Source organism: Spodoptera frugiperda, chromosome 30 (genome assembly GCF_023101765.2).
Source record: "Spodoptera frugiperda isolate SF20-4 chromosome 30, AGI-APGP_CSIRO_Sfru_2.0, whole genome shotgun sequence".
NCBI lineage: Eukaryota > Metazoa > Arthropoda > Insecta > Lepidoptera > Noctuidae > Spodoptera > Spodoptera frugiperda.
The window spans coordinates 1,275,014-1,299,312 of record NC_064241.1 but is presented as its reverse complement, the minus strand read 5'-3'; the positions used below and the strand labels follow the sequence as shown (position 1 = coordinate 1,299,312).

The window sequence follows — 24,299 nt, the reverse complement described above, 5'->3', positions numbered from 1 at the left end:
CGCATTTGTAAGGTGTACATATGTATGTAAGTGTATGCAAATAAGACTGAGTTTTAAGGTTAATTTCTTTCTCTAATATAATATAATAATAATCGTTTTATTGTGTCCAAAAGTTTACAAACAATTATAGGGTAGTCCTCATTTAAACAAAAGATGTTGGCAATATGTAGGTAATTTTTATCATCAGCCAAGTACTAATACAGTACCTCTTTCTAGTCTTTGCTAGACGTGACCTTTGCTATAGTTATAGTATTGAGTTCGATCTGCAGGTATTATAAGAAATGTACTGATTATATTATTACTACCAACTTCATCTTACTCCTAAAAAAATATTGAATCGCAAGCGCCAATAATTTAGCAATTTTCGTAAGGATCGAACTCCACTCTAAAAATCTATTTATCAAAAACATTGTTAAGAATCACAATTTTCAAATTAGAATCACTGAGCTTTCAACTAATAAAACTTCAACTTGGCTAGTTGGCATTTGAGAAAATGAAATCTAAAATAATTGAAAATTATTAAATTTTCCCAGAGTTGAACCGCACCGGTTAAACTTCATAAATCCCCGGTGACTAGTGCACATCAAAGTTTGTTTATCAAATATTGGATTTGCAAAATTTAACCACGTTTTGATGTTTGATATTTGAAACAGTTTGCTGAAATTAGTTTGAACATAAAATCATCACCCAGGAGAGTGGTCTCATAACTAATCTGTTGATACATTGAAATCATATATCGTGATATTTACTTCACGAAAAGCCGAGGTGCAGAACACATAATATTAAAATCGAATTATTGCTTACAACATGCTTAACTCACCTAGAGTTTCATCTGAACCTACGTAGAATTTCAAATCAATAGATCAAAAATAAAAATTATATCCACACAGTTAGTTGGCAATCTTTAACAATGGAATTCATTTCAGTGTCATGTTAATCTAAACTAATTAAAATTAATATTATGCAATGGCTTTTACATGTTCAAACCTCATTTTAACCAAAATATAAAAGGATTGAGTTTGCAATGATACATTGGCCCAACTTTGCAATGAGTTTGACTTTTGTTAAAACTGTGACCGTAACTAGTAAATCTTTTACTTACTACACCTAGTTATATTATCATGCTTAAATAACAAACATGATTTTAATGCTGAGATAGATTGAAAGTCGAGATATCATAAGCCAGACCAAATTAAACTTCCATATCACTTTTTACCTTACTAATAAAATAACAATGATAGCATACCAATAAGTAAGAACGACAGAAAAATCAACAACCCTCAATACCAAACAAAATAAAACAATTCCCCAACCAAAATTGTTTTCGAAAAACCGTATCCGATAAACAATGAGACAATAGGTACTAGAATTGATTCGTACCATCAGCCGACCCGGGCCAGGAGACGAATGCTTCCATTACGGAGACAAATCAGCAGCTATCTGATGGCGACGAATCCGTATGTTTCTACATCGCAAGCGAATTAGCGATAATGAGGATAGTTCTTCAATGACGGATCTGGATGTGATTTACTGTGTTGGTTCAATGAGAAAAGTGATTTTTAGAAGGATATTTGGGTAATGTAAAAGTGTTTATAGGAGGATTTTCGGATTTTTACCGACTTCAAAAAAAGGAGGAGGTACTCAGTTCGGATGTTTGTTTTTTTTATTTTATTTGTTCACCGATTACTCCGCCATTTATTTAGTCTAACTAGGAGAACCTATAGTAACTTTACTCACGGAGCAAATTCGAGATTACAAGGTGAAAATCCGTGAAAAGAACGATATCTAAAAAAACGCTACAGTTGGCAATACTGTTAACTTAATCTTTCATTTCATTTGTACGTTATACTGAATACAATAAAACACATTTTCCTTTAACTTCTGACATAGAAGAAACACTCGATAAAAAGAACAGCCAATTATCCCTTCAAGTAACATCACTCTTTTTTTATGAAAGCCCCTGAAAATATATAGTGCGGACAATAAATGCATGACCCCCGAAACCTTATGCCTACTATGTTATCAATATCATTCGTATTTCATTGAAATAGTTGATCCGGTCAGGAAGAGTCCCATCCAAATTTACTGACCATACGTGTTACTGAACCTCCCTTCAAAACCCAACTCTATTACAAAAAGGCTAAAGTTTAGAATAGAATATCAGCTCCCTCAAATTATTGCATCAAAGTATTTTCAATCTTCGTTCAAAGAGATAGGGATAAAAATTCAATTGGATTGCGATTGCATGAAATGAAACCTTATGGCCAGATAATAAAGACAATGTTTGAAATGATAATAAAGTGTTATAAAGGAGATTTGTTAGGCCTTCTACATGGTTCTGAATATTTTTAAAGCATACGTACTGCCCTTTGCTTGCTTCATTTTTATTTTGTACCTAGTATCGCCGTACAAGTGGACACTGCTGATCAAAGGTGTCTTCTCGCACGGAGAAGGTTTGGGCATTAATCACCACGCTTGCTCAATGCAACAGAAATGATAAGTCCAGGTTTCCTCACGATGTTTTCCTTCACCGTTAGTCAGTCGTGTCTAAATATGCTTAGGAAGTTCATATAACCCGGAAAAGCTCCCATTGGTACTTTGACTTTTTGGTAGGTTTCAAACCCGCATCCTTATGCATGAGAAGCAAGCGTCGTAAACCTCCGGGCCACCACGACAGTCTCCTATCACATCAATACACAAAGAATTAGTTCCAAATTATTCTTGTGAAAATAACGCAAGAAAACTACGTTCAAACATACCAGTATTATACATGAAGCGTCACCTGTTATCTACCCCTCACAACCCCTAGAGACGATACGTCATTCTAGGTTTAACCCCTAATAAACTCTTGTTTACTATTCTGGCTATAAGACCCCCAATAACTTATATATCTTATTCTGCCAACCCTTAATTGTTATGGCGTTATTTATCCATTCTCCCCTTTTCAGTAAAGCGCTATAGTTTCCTCACGCAATAACCACATTTTTTCCCTCCATCCCTCTATTCCTCCATTTTCTATTCATCTTCAAATTAATCCATCATTCAGTCAGAAAACTTTTCTTCTATCTCATCACATAATAGCCAATAGATTATTCGTTTCGAATCCAAGAACTTCTACGAATGTCCAGTCAATAAATTAGTATTTTGTAGACACATTGACGACTCGAAAATCAGCATACCGGAAAAACAAGCTTGTAGAAAAGAAACCTAAACAAGGACAGTTGGACATCGCTGATATATGTTGCAAAATGTGCCCAAAACACGACATTAGGGGCCGATTTTACTTTATATATGGTTTCCGATGTGTCGATAATATATTGTAGTTTCGACGCCTCCCACTTCCCGTTGGATGGTTCCCGGGTACGTAAAATGTTGCAGAGCCAATATAATATGTGCAACTGTCTTCAATATATTTAGGATTAAAAGTCCAATTGACAGAATGAGAGATTTACTGGAAATTTTGCTTGTATTGAATTCTATTTTTATGCTTGATATAATTAACTGCAATGCAGACATTTATCAGGTAATATAATAAAGGAAAGGAAGAATTATATTAATCTGTTCTTTTGTTTTTCGTAGTTATTGTACAACAATCCTCATATATGTAGATAGTTAACAACTTATTACCAGAAGCACAAACCGCCCATCACTGAACATAAAACTAAAACTCACGAGTAGGCACTAAAGCTATAATAATCAAGCGAAATGGCTTTAAAGGGTGCTTTTCCACCAGAGATGTGCTATGTAGCAGTTTCTATGCAACGAAGATGAAATAGCTAAGCTGTGAAACTATGTGATCGTTTCCACTGATACTAAACTATGTAGCTGTGCAAGTAAGATGTGCTTCAAATAATCGCTACAAATGTAACTGCTGCAGGTACTCTGATGTGCACATACCTACACCAATCGCGACTAACTATACATAGCATATGCATAGCACACACTCACAGCCCGCATTTTTCTATATAAAAAACATATTTTAGTTTAACCCGTTTCCATCGGTGCTAGCATAGCACATCTCTAGTGGAAAATCACCCAAAAGGTACCTCAAAGCAAGTAAACCTTAGTACCCTATCTACAAGTGTAATCTTCCATAATCTTCAAAATACTTTCAACCCTGAGTCGAAGGCATCAGCCCCTCGCACCACAAACACTAGCAATAAAGCTTCTCCCATCGGCGCATTAGGCCCGAGATACACGATAAATTGTGCAGGAAGCACCTCCCAACACACGAGCTTTACTTTTAACGAGGTCTGCACATAACCTTATATTTATGACGTGACTTGCGTAATAATTTTACAAAGCATTGTAATTGTAAAAAAAAACGAAAGATACTTTATACTTTATCTTGAGTGTGTTTTGTTTTGTTTAAGATGTTTCTTTTTTTGAGAAGAAAATATTGCGCGCCTTTTTGAACGCTGCAATATAAAATTAAAATTAATGACAATAGACGAGTTAGTCATGGCGCCTTTTTTCAGTTTGTTTACAGCGTACCGTATAGACATCCGCTATTTAAGCGGTCTACGACCTCCACTTATCATATTCAAAACCTGCCAATGGCAAGTACCATTGTGACTTTTTCCGAGTTACATGTACTTTCTAAGATTATTTAGACACCACTGTCAAACGGTGCAGGAAAATATCGTGAGAAAACCAAGGCTTATAATTTCTAATTATTAGTTTGAAATTACCAATCTACATTGAGCAAGTGTAGTGATTCATGCTTAACTCTTCCGTGTGAGAAGAAGTCTTCGGTCAGCAGTGGCCACTTATAGGCTGTTATCTAAATCTCAAACGCTCCTAATGTTTTGGTGTTTTGACCAAACCCATGAACATCAATCACAATAAGTATCTTTTTTTATTTATCAATATCTGTATTTAAAATCAAAATTTTTCCTCTAAACTCTATACAAAATTATAAAAACTTCAACACACTCAAATCAAAACCCTTCTATTAATTTAATTTAAAAACCCCCATGATCCAAGTCAAAGCAATCACTAGATCCCAATTGACATTCAAGTTAGGTAGCCAATAAACTCGGTGTAATTAGCAACTAGTAATCAGGCCAAGTAATTGTGTCAGATAACATTTTATAGAAGACATAAAATATCCATAAAATAGTCGTTTCATAAGTGATTGCTAAGCGAACGTACGAGAAATGTTCTCGAAGATCTATTTAGTTGGATTGTTTCGTTATCAGTGGGTAACTAGGGGTGAGTAACGTTTTACCATGATGAACTAAGTTTTGTCATTCTTAGTGGTAGTTTGGAATATTTTATATTATGATTCTATATGCCGAAGATAAATAGCACAGTAAAATGGGAAAGTTCATCATTCCCAATTTTACTATTGAGAAAAATTTTGACACGTATTCATTTATTTTATCATATAAGATAACAATATTTTGATAAAACTAATCAAAGTTTAGGAGTGGGAGCAATTACGTCATTTCTACGTTTAAAACGTACCTAGAAGTGACGTCACGCGATATTTCAAATCAACATATCTTCGAAAGTACCTATATTATGTTTCAGTCGGAAAACAAAAAATATGTTTCTAATGTTTTAAAATAATCTACAAGAGGGAAATTAAAATAAAAAATAGTCATCTACCCTATTTGATCGAGTACTAAACCTTAAGAACTATTAAAACTTCAGAATTTCAAAATAAAACTTTAACACTTAACTTATGTCCGAATACTTAAACACTATTCAATTTTAAGATGCTCTCAAAACTAGTTCTGTCCCTATCAATTCTTTACAAAATGACAGAGATAGCACGATATTTAAGTACAACTTAAAATTGAGTAGCATTTCAGTATTTGGGCGTTAGATCATCAAATTCAAAAACTAATTGTCAAACTAGAAGTCAAACTAGAAATCGATTAAAGAAACTGTTTTCTAAAAACACCATAAACACAGCCTATCAGCTATAATGCATCAGCAGCTATATTATGGGGTTTACTGCCATGGTAATGACGGGAAGCCCTCTCAACTATTACAGTAATTGAAGGGAAACGTGTTTATTAGGGTTTCCTACAAATTGTATGTGTAAATGCTTATATGTTTTACAGAAACCAAGTGTTACGGTAAACTAAGGAGTTTCTGGGTGGATTTCCTTTAAAAGCTTCTTTCAGAAGAAATTATCGAAGAAAAACATACAGAAGAATTGAAAACTTTCCCTTTTTTGGGAAGTTGGTTAAATGTGAAATCTCTCTCTTTTCAAATATCATTAGTTTAAAACATACCTATAAACATATTTTTATTTTTTCTTTATTTTAGTTTTAAGTTAGTTTTTATTCCGTTTTAGATATTTTCAAGTTGTAAATAATGTGTAATCTTAAAATAAAAGTTTGTACACCATTTCTATATTCCAGTTTAAAACATAAAATTCAAACTTAATATGGCGCCAATCGATGATACATTCGACATAAAATTACACGTTTTCTGAATACGTACTAATCCAAAAACCACAAATCACTGAAAAAACGATAAATCCAATTAGTACACGCGTCATTCGTAAAACCAGTTAATCCCAGCCAAAGCCAGTTCAATCCAGAACAAACCGGTTACAAACGAAAATCCATACTATAATAATGCACGGAACTTGGAAATGGAACGTGTCCATCAAACTTACCTTTAACTTTCTTTGTTTTCTAACGTTGAACGTAATATCAGGAATAGTCAATTCTTTGGCTTTCCCATAAACCTTCACCTCAAACAAACATCAACCTTAACCCAAGAAGAATAAGGTGTGAATTCGATTAAAGTGATCGAGTTAGTTTCCTACGAGATTTTGATTGTACATGACAGTTACAAAAGAAGGTCCAAATTGATTACTTTACTCCAACCGAATGTTACTTTATCCGTTTCTGATAAATAAATAATTAAAAAGATCTTTTGCTTTACGAGCTAGCATTAATAAATGTTTGTCTCAGTTTATGTCTGTCTAGTTTTCTTTAGAGGTCTTTATTTTAAGAGGAGTCGCAGGGGACTAAGTGGATTGCGATTTTATTCTATTAAATATTTATTTTAACTTCGCCCTTTGCTTGTAATAAGACGTTAATACAAAGAGCCTATTAAAGTATAATGGGGACGCTGATGACAATTTAATGTTACTGTAGTGGCACAAAAATTGAAGATTCGGTAACTTTGATATTATTAATTTGATTACAAATATCTAGAAGGAACTGACAATCTTATATCTATACTAATATGTAAAGCTGAAGAGTGTTTGTTTATTTGTTTGAACACGATAATCCCCGAAATTATTACTAGTCCGAATTAAATAATACTGATATTTTGTGTTGGATAGTCCACTTTTCGAAGAAGGTTATGGGCTAAAAAAAACGCTAATAGGAACCGAGCCGAGCGAGTAAAACCTCGATGAAGTAGCTAGTCAGATCATAAGAAAATAACTAGATGGACATTAAATAAACCTTCATCAAGTACAGTTTGTGATGTTTTTACTGCAGAAATATAAAGTTTAGAAAATAAATGGTATAATGAGACAACGGACTATGATAATCATGCTAGTATTTTATATCATACTGACTCCACAATGAGACCATCCGTTCCCAAACTCCCATTGTCCACGTACTATCGCAGAGGCCATTACGTAAGCAACTGACCGCCCAAACCCATTTAAGCCAGCCTTTAATCAAAACGAAAACAAAATCCAAACATTAAACAAATTTTAATAAAAATAAATGCAAAAACACATTCAAAATCGCCAGCAATATATATTCCGGTCAATTTTTTTCCACAACCGGCCCTCATAGCCGGATAATCCGCGTCCGGTCATGTATGACACGGTCGGGAAAGTAAACATGGCTGCTGCCATTACGGGGAGTTTGTTTAGGTTACTTTACACATTATTATGGCGTTATTTTTTGTTATCACACCGTTAAATTGGTAGCGCTATGGCAACTGTAAATTGTATTTCTTCGTTCGGTTTCCGTAAACATTTGCGGTTAAGTTAGTTTTTGAATGTAGCCAATGTTAATGTTTGAATTAGCTGTTTACTGATTTTGGTCCCAAAAATGTGTTTACAATAATACTGCCTCGTTAGTCGATTGGTCGCAATTGCGGCTGCAGTTGAAACACGGTGTCTACAAGAGGGTGGGACGAGAAAAACCCGGGTCGGAGAAACCACCTCCAGTAGTTGTTACTTTGAAGTCTAAACATGCACGTAATAAATGGCTTGAAGTACGTAAGAGTGTAATAACTAACGGCCAAATATATGGCACGAATAATAATAACCGGATTTACATCAATGAAAATTTAACTCGATACAAGAGAAGTCTGCTATGGGCTACAAAGTTGCAGCTTAAAAAAACCTATAAATATATTTGGGTTCAAGATGGCAAAATACTAATAAGAAAGAATGATGAACAGAAAAAAATTATGTCGATTCGTTGCGAAAACGATATCGAAAAAATTTTAAACAACGATGCATCAGCTGAGTAGGCCTAGTCAGGCACACCGACAGCACACTAACGCGCGCGCATAGTGCGGCGTACACACTGCGTGATCACTTCCACCGCATTTAATAATGGATAGATTTGATACAATAGCTACACAGGAATGTCAATATGATCGGCATTTAAATTTGAGTAGTTGGAGGCGAAATATCTCAAACAATGATAAATACTTGCGAGTGTTGCATTTAAATATCCGTTCACTTAGGAAGCACTTTAATGAATTACTTGTGTTATTAAATGGCTATACAGAATACATCAATGTGTTGGTGCTGTCTGAAGTTAATATTAAAACAGAAGAGGTTCCGTTATATGATGTACAAGGATACAATCTATTTACAAACACAAGAGAGAAAAATAGAGGAGGAGGATTGCTAATCTACATAAAAGAAGACTTAACTTTTATAGAGAAAACATCCCGAGTCAATTCCGCTGAAATCTTACATGTTACAACGAAAATTAATAAAACTATTTTAAATATTATCGCAGTCTATAGACCGCCAAGGACAAACAAATTACAGTTTATTTCGGAAATTGAAGAGTTAATAAAAACAATACCGAGTAACGAAAGTGTTATCATTGTGGGCGACATCAATATAAACTTATGTGGAGTGAGTGACGTGTGTTCATCCAAGTACAAGGACTGTTTGTGTGAACTCGGCCTTACGTGTGTAATACCGGACAGCGAGGTGACGCGCGAGGCGATCGTCGCGGGCGAGAGAGAGGCGTCGTGCATCGACCACGCGTGGGTGCGAGCGAGACAGCTGCGGGAGTGCGAGTCGTTTGTTATCGAGTGTTTTATTTCCGATCACCATATGATTGGAGTTGCATTTCCTATAGGAAATAGCATAAATATGGACGATTCGGGTATGGAGTGTCGGTATGTAATTAATAATAAGTTATATATATAAGGAAAAGAGATGGCGCTGCCGTCGCGTAAACAATTTGTCCGTGTCGAAAGTTTTTAAAAATCGTTTTTAATTAGAATTTACCAGTGAATAACCGCATAAATGTGCTGAAGTGAATATTTGCTCACAAATAAGCAGTACAAGTGTTATCTACAAGTAATATTTAGATTTTTAAAAGTAAAGTAAAACCGGCAAGTGACAGTGAACTTTTAACAAATAACAGTGAAATAGAACTATTTTGAAACGATATTGGACATAATATCACCATACGAAACCAGTGAACATTGTGTGACTTATCGGCAGTTTAATTTATTCCATTTAAGTGATAAAATAAATATAAGGACGGTTAATTTTCTCATTTTTTGAAATTCGCGCATTCGTAGCGCCTCGGGTGGCGACCAGCTGAACTACACTAAAGCTGTGATTTAAAACAACGCCATCTATATATACGATGGCAAATTAACTCACACACCAACTATCGATATACCCGCGCTACAAAATCTATAAGTTCCTAACTACTGCCTCAAATATCCACAAGATGGCGCTCTGTGCAGGTTGTAAACAATTGATACCTGATAAAATTAATCTTATTTGTTCACTATGCTATGAAAATTACGATCTGGAATGTGCTAACATCACAGAAAAACAATACAACAGTCTCACTAACGAGATGAAACTAAAATGGGAATGTCAAGAATGCAGATGCAAAAAACCCAAAAATAATAACAACAGTACACCTGCACGACCTCAACTTTGTCTGCCTCGCAACAGTACCCCAGAGACATTCGTTACAGTGAGGAGGAAACCGAGCCAATCACAACATAACGATACTACATGCTCAGAAGATACAACTATTTTTGGAAACACAATTAATGGTGAAACACACGCAGAACCAGGACTACAAGCACAAATAACATTACAAAGCTTAAGTGATTTAATATCCTCGAAGTTGAAGGAAAATAATAGCTCTATAATAACAGAAATACAAAATACTATACAAAAAGAAATTAACTTAGCTATCCTTAAATTAAGAGAAGACGTGAAGAAAGAAACTGACTCCCTGCTTAAACAGAACCAGCAACGAAAATCAGAGATAGAAACGTTAAATACTAAGATAGAAGACTTAAAAAAAGAAACTGAGCTGCTACAATCAGAAATAAAAATACTATCGAATAAAACATATACAACAAAAACCACAACTGAGAACAACATGAAAAAAATAGTACTCTACGGTCTCCCAGAAATTTATAAAGAATCAGAAAATGAACTGGACTCTCGAATTTTAAACGTATTCCGTGATATTCTGCAGGTTGACCTGTTAGGATATATTGAAGATACACATAGGATTGGAAAATACAAAAATAATACCCGACCTCTTGTTATAGAACTGATAAGCAAAAGAATGACGAAATATTTAGTACAACATAACCGATACTTCCGTGGCACTGGACTCCACGTTTCCGAATTCCTCGATGAAGAAGCACTGAAAGAGAGACATATAATGCGAGGAAAAATGCTAACAGCCCGTAAGGAAGGACATTATGCTATCATCAAAAACAATCAACTGTACATAGAAGGAGAGCAAATAAATTGCAACATTAACTCAGAAATACACACCAATAATAACAATATAAGCGAAGACCCAATGTTTCATGACAACAAAAATGAAAGAAGCAAGACTTTTCGAACCAATCGATCAACATTTCGAGACGATTAAATCGAAGGAATTACCACAAAATGAAACAACCGATCAACAATTCACAATAATGTTCAAGAACATACAAAGCATATATAATAAACAACACATAATAGAAGCATTTATAAACCAGACCCAGGAATATCAAGCAATATGTATGACCGAAACATGGCTCACACAAGAAAAACTTGATTTAATTAGCTTCACTGGATACAAAGTGGCTGCCTCGTACTGCAGGAAAAACCACGGAGGTGGCGGCACCTGCATCCTACTAAAAGAAGATATAGACTGTATAGAAAAAAACGATATTACGAGAATGACCATTGAGTATATTGTAGAAGTCTGCGCAATCGAACTAGTCAATGAAAACATATTATTAGTTACTTTATACTGGAATAGAAGAGATGAAGACGTATTTTACATCCAATTAAACAAAATACTAACCCACATTAACAAAAAATATTCTAAGTATAACATCATACTCGGGGGTGACTTTAACATTGATGTACAACAAAATAATATAAAAACAAAAAACCTCTTAGACTTTATGTCTGAATTCAATTTTACACAACACATAAAACAACCTACACGTATAACAAATAATTCATCAACCTGTATAGATTTAATTTTTACAAATTTCAATAAAAAATATTCAAACACGTCAGTCGAAGAACTAGGGTTTTCAGACCACTGTAGCACAATAATTAGTCTTAAAATACCACAATTTCAAAATCAAAATCAAAACAAAACTTACCTCGTCAAAAAACGATTATATAATAAGAAGAACATAAACTTATTTAAATCTGCACTACAGTCAATAAACTGGAGCGATTACATTGTACCTAATAATAATATAAACCAAAACTATGAAGCTTTTAATAACATACTAACTACTACACTAAATAAAACTATACCAAAGAGAAAAATTAAATTAAAAATGTGCCATAAAAAATTCTGGTTAACTAAAGGAATTAAACTTGCATGCAAAAATAAGAGACTATTAAAAATACTTTGTCTAAAATCTAATAATCTAGTCATTAAAAAATACTATAAAAAATATGAAAAAATACTAAAGCGGTCAATAATTACGGCTAAAAAATTACAATACATAAATAAAATTAAAAAATCACAAAATAAAATTAAAACTATGTGGGCTATGATAAAAGAACGCACAAATAAAAAACCTAAAGCTGAAAAGAAAAATATTCAATTAAAAATAAATAATGTACTTAATAGTGAACCTAAGCAAATAGTTAATATCTTTAACAATTTCTTTGCATCAATTGGCAATGAACCTATAAACCTAACCAATATTCAATCCTGCGATCTGCCCGAATCTCAACAGTTAGAAAACACATTCTTCCTTAGACCAGTAGACTACCGTGAAACCAACAAATTAATAAAACATTTAAAAAACAAGAATAGTCATGGAATAGATGAAATACCCCCATCCCTAGTTAAACATTGCGCTGATGAACTCACTCCACCACTTTGCGTATTAATAAACCAGTCTTTTGAAGAAGGTGCATTCCCTGATCTCCTAAAAAAAGCTATCATAAAACCGATTTACAAGAAAAATTCAAATACCGACCCCAGCAACTACCGCCCCATTGCACTCTTGCCGACAACATCCAAAATTTTCGAGAAAGCCATGTGCGACCGGGTCTATAGCTTCTGCGAGAGATTTAAAATTTTTGATGAGGGTCAAAATGGATTCCGAAAACAAAGATCAACAACACTGGCAGTTTACAAATACATGCAGGAAATAATCAATATCTTAAACGATAAAAAATACGCAGTAGGTGTACTGCTTGATATGACTAAGGCGTATGATAGAGTTAAATTTAATATATTATTAGATAAATTATACAAAATAGGAATCCGCGGAGTCACTCATCAATGGTTTCAGTCATACCTTAAGGACAGAGAACAATATGTAGAAATTGAATATTATAACCAAGATAATAACGAAATAGCTAATATAAGATCAGATAGACAAATCCTAAACTCATCAATACCACAAGGCAGCGTTATTGGATGTTTATTATTCCTTATATATATCAACGACCTTCCAAAAATTATGAATGAACCTTGTGTACTATTCGCAGATGACGTCTCCCTTCTTACTTCCTGCCGTAACGAAACAGAAATAAATACACAACTACAAACTATACTCAATAAAACTACAGAATGGATGAATCAACATAACTTACAAATAAACTACAAAAAAACAAAAATTATGACCTTTTATCCCTACCAAAAATCCCCAATAACAATTAACTTCTCTACTAATAATATAAAAATAGACGTTGTCGACGACTTCACGCTTCTTGGACTTACAATAGACACTCATATCAACTGGAAGACACACATCCAAAACATTAAATCCAAGATTTCCAAATTCACTTACGCTTTTCGAGAATTAAAAATAACCACAGACCTACCAACTGCATTGAGTGCTTATTATGCTTACGCCCACTCCCGACTTAGCTACGGCATCATTATGTGGGGTAACAGCACTGACGCACCATCACTCTTCATACAACAAAAAAAACTAATCCGAATACTTACAAACATTGAACAAACAGACAGTTGTAAACCCTATTTCCAAAAACATAAAATACTTACGTTACCATGCATTTATATTCTAGAAATATGTAAATTCGTTAGGAGATACTCTACCTTCTTTACAAAGCGTGGAGACAGACACACAAATAGATCCCTGAGACACAAAAACATGCTTATGCTACCTACATCCAACATGACACTACATTCAAATAGCCCATATGTAATGTGCATCAAAATATATAATAAATTACCCAACAAAATAAAAGATGAGCCTAGCTACACGAAGTTCCTAAACACCCTAAAGCAAATATTAATTAATAAAGCCTACTACACGATCAGTGAATATCTTGCGGATAAACAAATAACATGAAAATATTGATTATAAAGAAATATCAAGTGTTTGTTAATAATCATATTAACAAACACCTTTTCCTGCTAAAACCCATACATATAATACATATAACATATAATACAAATATAATGAATAATATATAAATACGTAATACATATAAAAGTCGCTTAAATATATAAAAAAATTAACAACAAAATATTCAGTTGTAACAAAAAATTATAAAATATTCAATACAATCACAAATATAAATAATACAATAAAATAAATATAATAAATTTAGAACGGATAACTAATAAAATAATGTACAAAAATATACTTATATGTAAACACCTACTAAAAATACAAACATAATAACAATAGTACCTATACATACATTGAAAAGGAATATGAATACTTGAGTTTAAATAAATAATTCTATACTTATATACAACGCCTTCCTCTCTTCTAATTTACTATTTGCTGTGCCCATCAGGGTCCACGATTGCTACCATGTTATTTATATTACCATCTTATCTTTACATTGTGGATTTGCAATAAAGAATTATGAATTATGAATTATGAATTATAAGTTAGTTTATAAGAAAATATGTGATTATAACTGGTCTCAATTGTTGGATATTAAATGTCCGTTAGAACTATACGATAGGATACACGATGTATTTAATAAGATTTACAGTGATAGTCAAATTATATTGCCAAATGCTAAAAAAAGAACGTCACAACCATGGGTAGGGGAAGTTTTGAAAAACATGTTATCACGGAGGGATCAATTATTCAGGGAATGGAAAGCGGATCCTAAAAATAATACGAAGAGGCTAGAATACACGAGATACAGAAATAGGGTAAATAAAGTAGTATTTAAAGAAAAAAATAAATATAAACAAGAAGAAATTAAAAAGTGTAATGGAAATCCTAAAACAATATGGGAAAAAATTAACAGTTGGTTAGGTAAAAGAAAAGCTAATATAGATAGTATAGTGAGTAAGTACCTGGGTAATAGTGATACAATCTATACATATAATAAAATCGTAGAAAAGTGCTGTCTGTACATTGAAAATAAAAATAAAAAAAATAGCAGGGGTTATTGTTATGTCGATGTCGAACCCAAAAATGTAATTAACTTTTTTTTTGTCTGTTTGTCTGTTTGTCTGTTTGTCTGTTTGTCTGTTTGTCTGTTCGTCTGTGCGCGCTAATCTCAGAAACGGCTGATCCGAGTTGGATGCGGTTTTCACGAATATATTGTGGGATGCTTAAATTTACATTTAGTGTTTGTTTCATGTCAATCGGTTCATAAATAAAAAAGTTATGTCAAATTAAAGAATCACGTCGAACATTCTATGCTTATACCATTAATCTCCGCAACTATTTGACGGATTTGGTTGAAATTTGGTACAGATATAGTTTAGAACCTTAGAAAGGACATAGATATATATTTTTATTTCAAAAATCAAAAAATAAAAATAAGAAATAAATTATTTATAAATAATTCTATGTCGATCGTTACACGACTTCGGTTCATGTTATTGTTTTAATTCATCGAAAAAAAGTAAATAAATAGTAAAAAGGTATGAAAAAAATAATATCAATATAATTAAACTTTTAGTACAAAGAAAATGCCCGAACGGAGTATAAATAAATAATCCAAGTTGTCTTTATCCTCGATAGATGGCGTTGGGATCGAAATAGATCGCGCTATGGTTTCGTTACATTCATTTGGTTGGGTATCGGCCGAGCGCTTCGGTACTATCGTAGAAAAAGTGTATTATCAGTCGTATGATTATTTGTCTGTAGTGGTCCTGCTGTTTCGTATATTCTAAATTGGTTTCGTTGTATTTGTCAATTAATAAGTTTATTTGTTGGGTTTTCCTGGTTTTTTGGTTAAACTATTTAACGTAGGTTTAGTTTGATATCGATTATTAGTAGTTACTGTAGTTAGTTTTTTTAATAAAATTGTAAGTCTAATTTATAAATTAATTAGATTAGATTTAAGTCGTTTCTTTTAAATTATTTAGTTTAAGCTTGGTTATTATAGCATAGAGGATAGGTTGTAATATAGTTTCTTTTTTAGGGTTCCGTAGCCAAATGGCAAAAAACGGAACCCTTATAGATTCGTCATGTCTGTCTGTCCGTCCGTCCGTCCGTATGTCACAGCCATTTATTTCCGAAACTGTTGGGCCTACATAGTTGAAACTTAGTAAGATGGTGTATTTCGGTAACCGCTATTAGAATTTTGAATAAAAACTGATTAAAAAAAAATTTTTTTTCAGCTTACATATCCGTGATGGGTGTCTATGGATAGGTCTTTAAAAAAGACATTAAGGTTCCTAAAACCACTTTTCGTCAAAATCAATCGTTTGAAAGTTAGACGCTTCCAAAGTGGAAAAATGTGTGTCCCCCCCTCTAACTTTTAAAATAAGAGAGTGAGAAAACTGAACAAAATATATGCTGTAGATTTCAATAGAAACTAACAACGAAAATTGGTTTGAACGAGATATCATTATTAGTTTTTAAGAAATAAAACATTTTCAAAAACCGCAAATATAACTTTGTCGTTCATACAAAGACTATGTAAAACCAAGTTATTTTACAACTTTTATATTATGTCATCTACTTGCTGTTACGGAACCCTTCATGAGCGAGTCCGACTCGCACTTGGCCGGTTTTTTAATTGTTATAAATTCGTAATTCGTAGCTTTCTTTAGTTTTAAGTTAGTTTAAGTCCGTTTTTAAACTATTTTTTCAATGCCCTAAGTGAGTATACATCTATTAAATTCAAACGCAGAGCTCATTATGTTGATTTTTGAAGAGTTCCCTGGAATATCTTCCACATCTCATTTTTGAAGAGATCCCGCGAGATCGGGAACTATGTGTTTAAAACCAAAAATTTGCCGGAAGTCACTATTCCACGCGAACGAAGTCGCGGGCAAAAGCTAGTGTACAATATATGTAATAAGTTTGCAGATACATTCACTCAGGAAATTGTTAATATTAAGCATAATTGTAACACTAAGTTCCTAGATAGATCTCAATATGTTAAGCCTAGTATTGTAACATTTCGCTATAGGCCAGTTGGGAGTGACGCAATATCCAAGGTCATTGACAATCTCAGCATTGACAAGGCGCCAGGCATAGATGGTATTAGAACAATAGATCTTAAGTCAATAAAAAAGCCACTTTCACCTGTATTGGCACACTTTGTCAACATGTGTTTGTCCAGGGGGCAATACCCTACTCTGCTTAAGAAAGCTTTAATAAGACCCATATTTAAACAGGGAGATCATACTGATTATTCAAACTACAGGCCAATTGCCATCCTTTCCGTACTAAATAAAATAGTAGAGAAAATAGTAGTGGGACAGGTCAGCGAGTTCCTGGAACAGCACACGTTGATATCAGATGCTCAGCACGGGTTCAGGCGCGGTCGCAGTACGGCAACGGCTTTGGCGGGGTTTTCCGAATTTATAAATGACAGGCTGGACCAGGGTCACCAAATCCTTGCTCTTTTCATAGACTACAAAAAGGCATTCGACACGTTAGACCATGAGGTGCTCCTTCAGGCTATGGATGATTGTGGTATCAGGGGACCCACCAACATGTGGTTCCGTACATACCTTAGCAATAGAACCATCCAGACCAGCATAGCAGGTACCACCGGACGGGAAGCTGAGGTTGCTTTGGGAGTGCCGACCGGATCCGTGTTTGGGCCAGTCGGATACATCATGCACGTGAACAGCGTAACAAACGTAGTTAAAAATTGCAAAGTATATATGTACGCCGATGATATGTGCTTACTATATTCTTCTAAAAATATACTCGAAGCCAGAGCCGTGATTCAGGAGGATTTCATTAACATCACCAAATGGGCGCATGATAATGGAATCATCCTGAATGTAAACAAAACTAAAATAATGCACATATATTCACCTCACAACCTAGTCGCAAAAAGAATTAACAGTTTAGATATTAGTATACAGGGTCATACATATGAGTGCTTGCATTCTAATTATATCAGTTGTGATTGTCAAAACATAGAATATGTTAAAACATTTAAATATTTGGGTTTGTGGGTGGACAGCCACGCCAACTGGCGGACGCACGTTGACACAGTGTGCACAAAGCTTAGAACAGTTTTAAGTAAGTTCTATGTACTAAAATCGCCACTAAGCAGAAAAACGTTACGCATTGTTTACTTTGCTCTAGTCGAATCGCTAATAGGTTACGGATTAAGTGTCTACGGTCGTACTTTTAAGACTTATTTAGATTACATTAAATCCTTGCAAATCCGATTTCTTAAATATCTTGTGCCACCTAAAACTAAACGAAAATGTAAACATAACTATGAGAAATTGTATATTCAATGTGAAATACTTCCTGTTCACGACCGGGCCAAATACTTTTTGATTCTTGAACAATTTTATAGTCAGCAAAATAAAGAAAAAATAACAAATAAATACAATACGAGGCGTGTAAGAGAGAATAAGTTAGTCCGTCCACCAAGTAAAAATTATTATGGATCAAGAACCAACAAGTATCTGATTCCGACGATATATAATGATAACGACTGGTTAAGGTTAATCAACAGTAATATAAGTAAACACTCCCTAAAATATAAGGTAAAAAAGATGCTACTTACCGAGCTTACCAAAAATAATACTAATTAAAAGTAAAAATATGAATGTTTGTGTAAATGTTAATGTCATTGTTATAGAAGCAGTACATATATATATAGTTTGTTAAGAAGTTATTTCCATTTGTTTTTTGTTTTGTGAAGGTAAAGTTTTGATTTGTTTATATATTTAGAAAATTTAAAACGAATATGTGAAAATAGGTATAAAATTAAGAGCGCTATTCCCGCCGTCAAACTGTCTTAACAGTTTGGTGGGTTTATGTATGTATATTTTTTTGTAAAACAAATAAAGGATTTATTATTATTATTATGTATGTTCTTTACATAATCACGGGACCACAGGGTCCCGGACCTTTGGAAGGCGTACGAGGGGCCGAAGCCAACTCGCAGAGGCCCGTTGAACAATTTTAATCTAAATGTAATGGGACATCAGCCGGCGATTATCCCTGTATGCACTATGGAAGTACACCAAAGGACAATCCCCGGTTGATGCAGGACTATTGTGAGATATGGTAAAAGGAAATGATAGGGATATGGGTGTGGGTGGCTGTGGAATAGTTAACCGGTTAACTATGGGGACTATGGCCCCTGCCCCTGACCAATATTGAAAAATACGGATAAACAGGCAGGGGGTGACTCGCAAACTCAATAGTGGGCCCCGGAAACGGCCGCTAGCATGTAGCGACAAGGAAGCAACATCCGTTGAGCTGCTTGAGGAAGGGGAGGCATCCCACGGCTATCAGAGCAATCCCGGAAGTACGGTCAAGACCCCTACCAGCATCTTACTGGGATACGTCCTTCCCCCAAGTGGAGCTGAAGGCAACTCCACTCTTGCGAATCTCCACTCAAACCAGCCGATTAAGGCAAGAGTGAGGTAGGAGAGGCCACTCCGGATAGTCACGATAGATAGTCACGATAGATAGTTATTATTATTATTATTAAAAAAAATTGTGCTCAATATATGGCAATAGGCTCACCTCCTATTACTTGGGACTTGTAACACAAATGGTGAAAAGTGGATATACATTGTATTGTGACATTACGTGCCATAATATGCACTTCTGCCTACCCCTTCGGGGATAAAAGGCGTGACGTTACGATGACAATTTTTGTCAGTATGCGTTATTGCATTCTCAGCTTGTACTAAATACCTCCGAAATACGTCTCTTGTTCTATTATTATTACTTAATCTCATCAGTATGACTCACTACCAGCTACATCATATGGCTATTTTTAAGACACGAGATCCAAAAATATACCGTTGACTAACGTGTACATTTTTTCCTCAAGTCAACAGCAACATTAATTGTTTTATTAGGAAGTAAATCAATTTAGAACAAACGAAAGGAGCTACTTATTAGAGCTTCGAGTACGCCTAAAACGACATGACCTATTTCAAAGTTTTATGACTAAACAATGTCTAAAAGACTGGCAACGCCAAAATATTTAAGTAGACCGACTTTGTTTATTACCTCTCCCTCGATAATTTTGAATGAAACCTCGCTAAAACTAATTAAGTCCAGGTATTAAGAACAAACATAACGTTATTACGTTGACTGACGCTCCCATACCGCCCCTGACACCAATCTTCCATTTTTTATTGAGGAAGTTACTTTCCTACATAAAAAAAAAAAACGTAATCCCATAATTATTTCAAGAAAGCGACTCAAAATCCGACGACATATTTTATATCTACATTTATAAAATTCAGCCCAGGGGAGAGAAATTTTGTTGGAGAAAATTCCACAATTACTTTTTCTTCGGCGTCCACTGAGGGTCAATCCTCCCATGATATTGATGTCAATGGGCCGTGGAAATGAAGCACTTGTAGTGGTCTTGTCTGCATTAATTAAAACACCCTGTTTGATGGGGGGCGCGATAAGATTGCTTGTTTGACTTTGTACCCTCAAAGGTCATTTACAAAAAAGATAGACGTTGTTATCTTTGCAAAAGTAATTAGCTGACGAGGTGTGTTATGAATGGTCAGAAATTGAATTATGGCGTTGTATGGCAAATGGATATTTTTTGGAGTGAACATTTTGATTGTTTAAAATGCTAAATGATTCTGTATGATTAGACAAACATCTCTACCTTCTACTTGAAAGTCAAAATATTTTGTATTATAAATAATATATGTATTTAAAAACAACTTTTTAGATACGCCTATTTGTATATAAAAACCGAAACTCAACACTCAAAAAGAACTAACTCTCCCATCTCCACCAACATCACAATTACAGTATCCAACCACATTTATCCTTTTTTCTACATCACTAACTGTACCTAAAACCCGTATAACGTTTCACTATGTACTAGGGCAGCACCAAATATTGACAGTCGCGAGGCAATTCTTCCTTACATAACGTAGTTAGTGGGTCCAATGACGGTGCCTTGGGGCACCCCCACCCACCTTAATTGGTAAATTGAGTTGTCTCCTTCAGACCGTGTAAGTAGCCCGATGTAATATTATTGATGAGGTTAGTGCTAGCTTTAGTTCTTGAATAATGATTTTCTTGGCTTATCTTATTCTTGGAAAATAAAAATTGTTTGTTCTTAGTTTTTTTTTGTATTATATTTACGATACAAGTTATTTTTAGCATATAAAATATTGTATCTCTATATGTATGATAATTGAATAAACGACATCAGCTGAACTGATTTAAATAATTATTTTTTGTCGGGTTTCTTATTATTAAGAGTTTTTGATTGTAAGCAAAAAATAACAGATGCGCGAAAAAAAAACCAAGGTAAAACAAAGTTCGCGTGGTCCACTAGTATGGAAGAAAAGCTAATTGAAATAGAGGGTTTTGTGATATGTGTACTCTTTTGGACTAGGCTAATGCTATTAAAACCTTTTACTGAACAATTCTGATTATCTAAAATACAATTATTATCCATATAAGTAATTGTGCCATTACAACATGATCAATAGAAAAACATCCACAACAGAATCGAGCACACCAGAAATTAAAGCAATTAGGCATCAGCATTTTGAACTTTACGAGCTGAACCATAATCTCAGATTCCGTTGTAAATCCCTTCCATAACGTGCTGTCAGCACATTTCAACCGAAACACTCACACGAGACAAAACAATGTGGAGCCACAATCGATTGGATCCGTCGCTTGGCATTCAGCAACTCGATACCATAACGATATACACTGCAGACAACACTACTACTGCTATATGTTTTCTGCAATACGCATTTTAGCCGTATTGTGGTCTATCTAGTTCTATTCTAGTAGTAAGAGTGGTCTATCTTTTTTTTTTAAGGGGTTAAAATCAGAGGCGAGAGGGAGTGTCACACTCTTACTGGCTAAAATCCACCCCGTTTCTACTCCTACTTTTCAAGCCGGAGCCCCAGTAAAGCCGCTAGTTAGTCCGTAGCTCCGGATAAGAGCGGTCTATCTAGTTCTTAATATCGACTTGATACATGATCTTATATTAGCACGAGCAAAAAATGCTTAAAAATCGGCAAAGAAGACCTTTGGAGATTCTTCTCTCGTCCTGTCCATGTCTTGCGGACTCATGGTTATCGATTCGATTTAAATCAAAAAACTATGTTTTATTTATTTTTATAGTCTCAACAATATCTTTGTGTACCTAAATATCTAACACAACTTTTCGGACAACAAAGGTCTATGTTGCCAACTTGCCAAGCTATTCACTAAGCCACCCTAACTGCAATAGCACGATTCAAATCCACATAATAATGGTTCATTTCATTCCCTTCCTTCAATTAGCCCGTAACCGTATCTCGAGACATCTTGAATTCAATCCCATAGCAAGGTATGAGTCCCAATGACCGTCTTTGACATGGTAAATTAATGACACAACAACCGACACCTTGCAGACGTGCCGAGAATTGGTGTCTTTACCTTAATACCGGATAAATGCCCAATGTATGTGGTGTGTGGCAGGCATTTGGAATAGACCATCTTACTGCAAATGGACTAATAGTCTTAGGTAGGACTAATAGTGTTGTATGTGATTGCTGGACTGGACATTGAATGTGTTGTGTATCACGTTCACTAACATATCTTCTTGAAAATCTGTATCTTTTTGAAATTCTCATAAACACTCGGATTTCAGTACCGTGGTATCATCGCCTATTTTTAAATAAATGATAAATGATATTTATTTCTGTAAATAGGTAATAAAATAACACTTTTACACGTCAATATTTCAAATAGCTAGATGAGGCCGATAAAGCCAGCCGTACACGGACTGCATGACCAGTTAACTGCTGAGCGATGTACACGCGCCATTGGAGCAGCGACAAGCTCGGCTTGAAGCGGTCGCGACTGCTCCAGCAGTCATGTGTACGGCAGCGAATTAATTACTAAAGGTCCCGCGCGGTTGCTGCTTCCAGCATTCAGTCTCAACTGCTTGAAAGAGTCAGTGTACTGCTGGCCTAAAAATAACATACAACGCAAAATTCATTGTCTTAGCTGGGAAAACTGAAAAAAGTTAAACATAACGATGTTTTTAACGCTTACTTTCCTAATATCTACGCCACTAAATAGCATAATCTACATTTGACTGTCCTCAAAACCGAGTATGACATACAAATGAAAATGGAGACACAAAACACTGTCTAGTTTCGAAGTTTCATGTGGTACAGCATTCATACTTGCATGCTACGGGTTATTCAAATTGCTGCATCGTTGATCCATGCGATAGAGACTGACTTCGAACTAACATTGTTATTTTGGTTCTGTTTGCATGCGTTTCATGAAGATTAAACGATAAGTGTATGACGTGTTTGAGATGGGATTGTGTCCAGTATACGGTAATAGGCTTGACCGATGTTAGATGGGATTTATAACATAAAATAACGCCGACAATCGCCGCGTCGTGTGTCACGGAATGCTGCTTGTGAATATGAGTCTCTAGACGAGTTCCTCCAATAATTATTTAATCTGCAAAAGTTTTTAATAAATTTATAACATAACGCGTGGAAATGGATAAGAACTAAATCCTCTTTAAAAAAGTAGATGGGAATGACGTAATCTTCCTACTATTACTCTTCCTTCTCCTTCTCGATGATGAGAGAAACAGTAAAACAAAACAGAAGATTTCTTAAAAAAATATGATGTTTTTGTCTTCAAAGCTAGTCAACTAAGCAACAATATACTATTTTGCCAAACAACACATCTAGTTAGATTTTTTCAGCAACACTACAACTTTTTTCATTCAACACCTGCGCGAAAAATTTACAAAATACCAACACTACCGCTCGACTGGCGTATCGAAAATTCAAAACAAAATTAAATTTGCTTCGCATCGCGACAATCAAGGCCTATTCAGGACCTGTCCTGTTGTTGTACAAAACAATGGCTGACAGGTTTGTAGTCAATTTGTTTGTCCCGTGGTCGGCAAACATTATTAGAGGTGGTTCTTTATTATACTTTCTATTTTAGTTTAACTTTATTAAGCCTTTAATTGGCTTCAAGAAAACTGTTGAAGGCAAATCCTCCACTAACGTAGGTCACCGGTAACCTACGCGGCAGTTAACGTGTTAAACTGTATAGTTACTTTTTTAAGTTTAAAGATCTTAGGAGATTTCGTTTCTCATTTGTGCTTAAAGCATAAAAAGGTACTTTTAAAATGCCAATCAATAGCCTGTTATTGCACGAAGGTTTGAGCTTTAATCACCACGTTTGCT

The 24,299-nt window shown here is 34.6% G+C and overlaps 1 long non-coding RNA gene across 3 annotated transcripts in view; it reads right to left on the bottom strand.

Moving 5' to 3' along the window:
- Nucleotides 1-24,299, bottom strand: part of LOC126912830 (uncharacterized) — a 481,090-nt gene that overhangs the window by 408,392 nt on the left and 48,399 nt on the right. Inside the window, exon 2 of one of the 3 annotated variants that reach the window (XR_007707477.1) lies at nucleotides 15,158-15,413. The exons of the other annotated variants lie outside the window; for them this stretch is intronic. This is a non-coding gene — a long non-coding RNA (uncharacterized LOC126912830). Of the gene's footprint in view, nucleotides 1-15,157; nucleotides 15,414-24,299 lie in introns of those variants that run through there. 3 annotated transcript variants of the gene reach the window in all.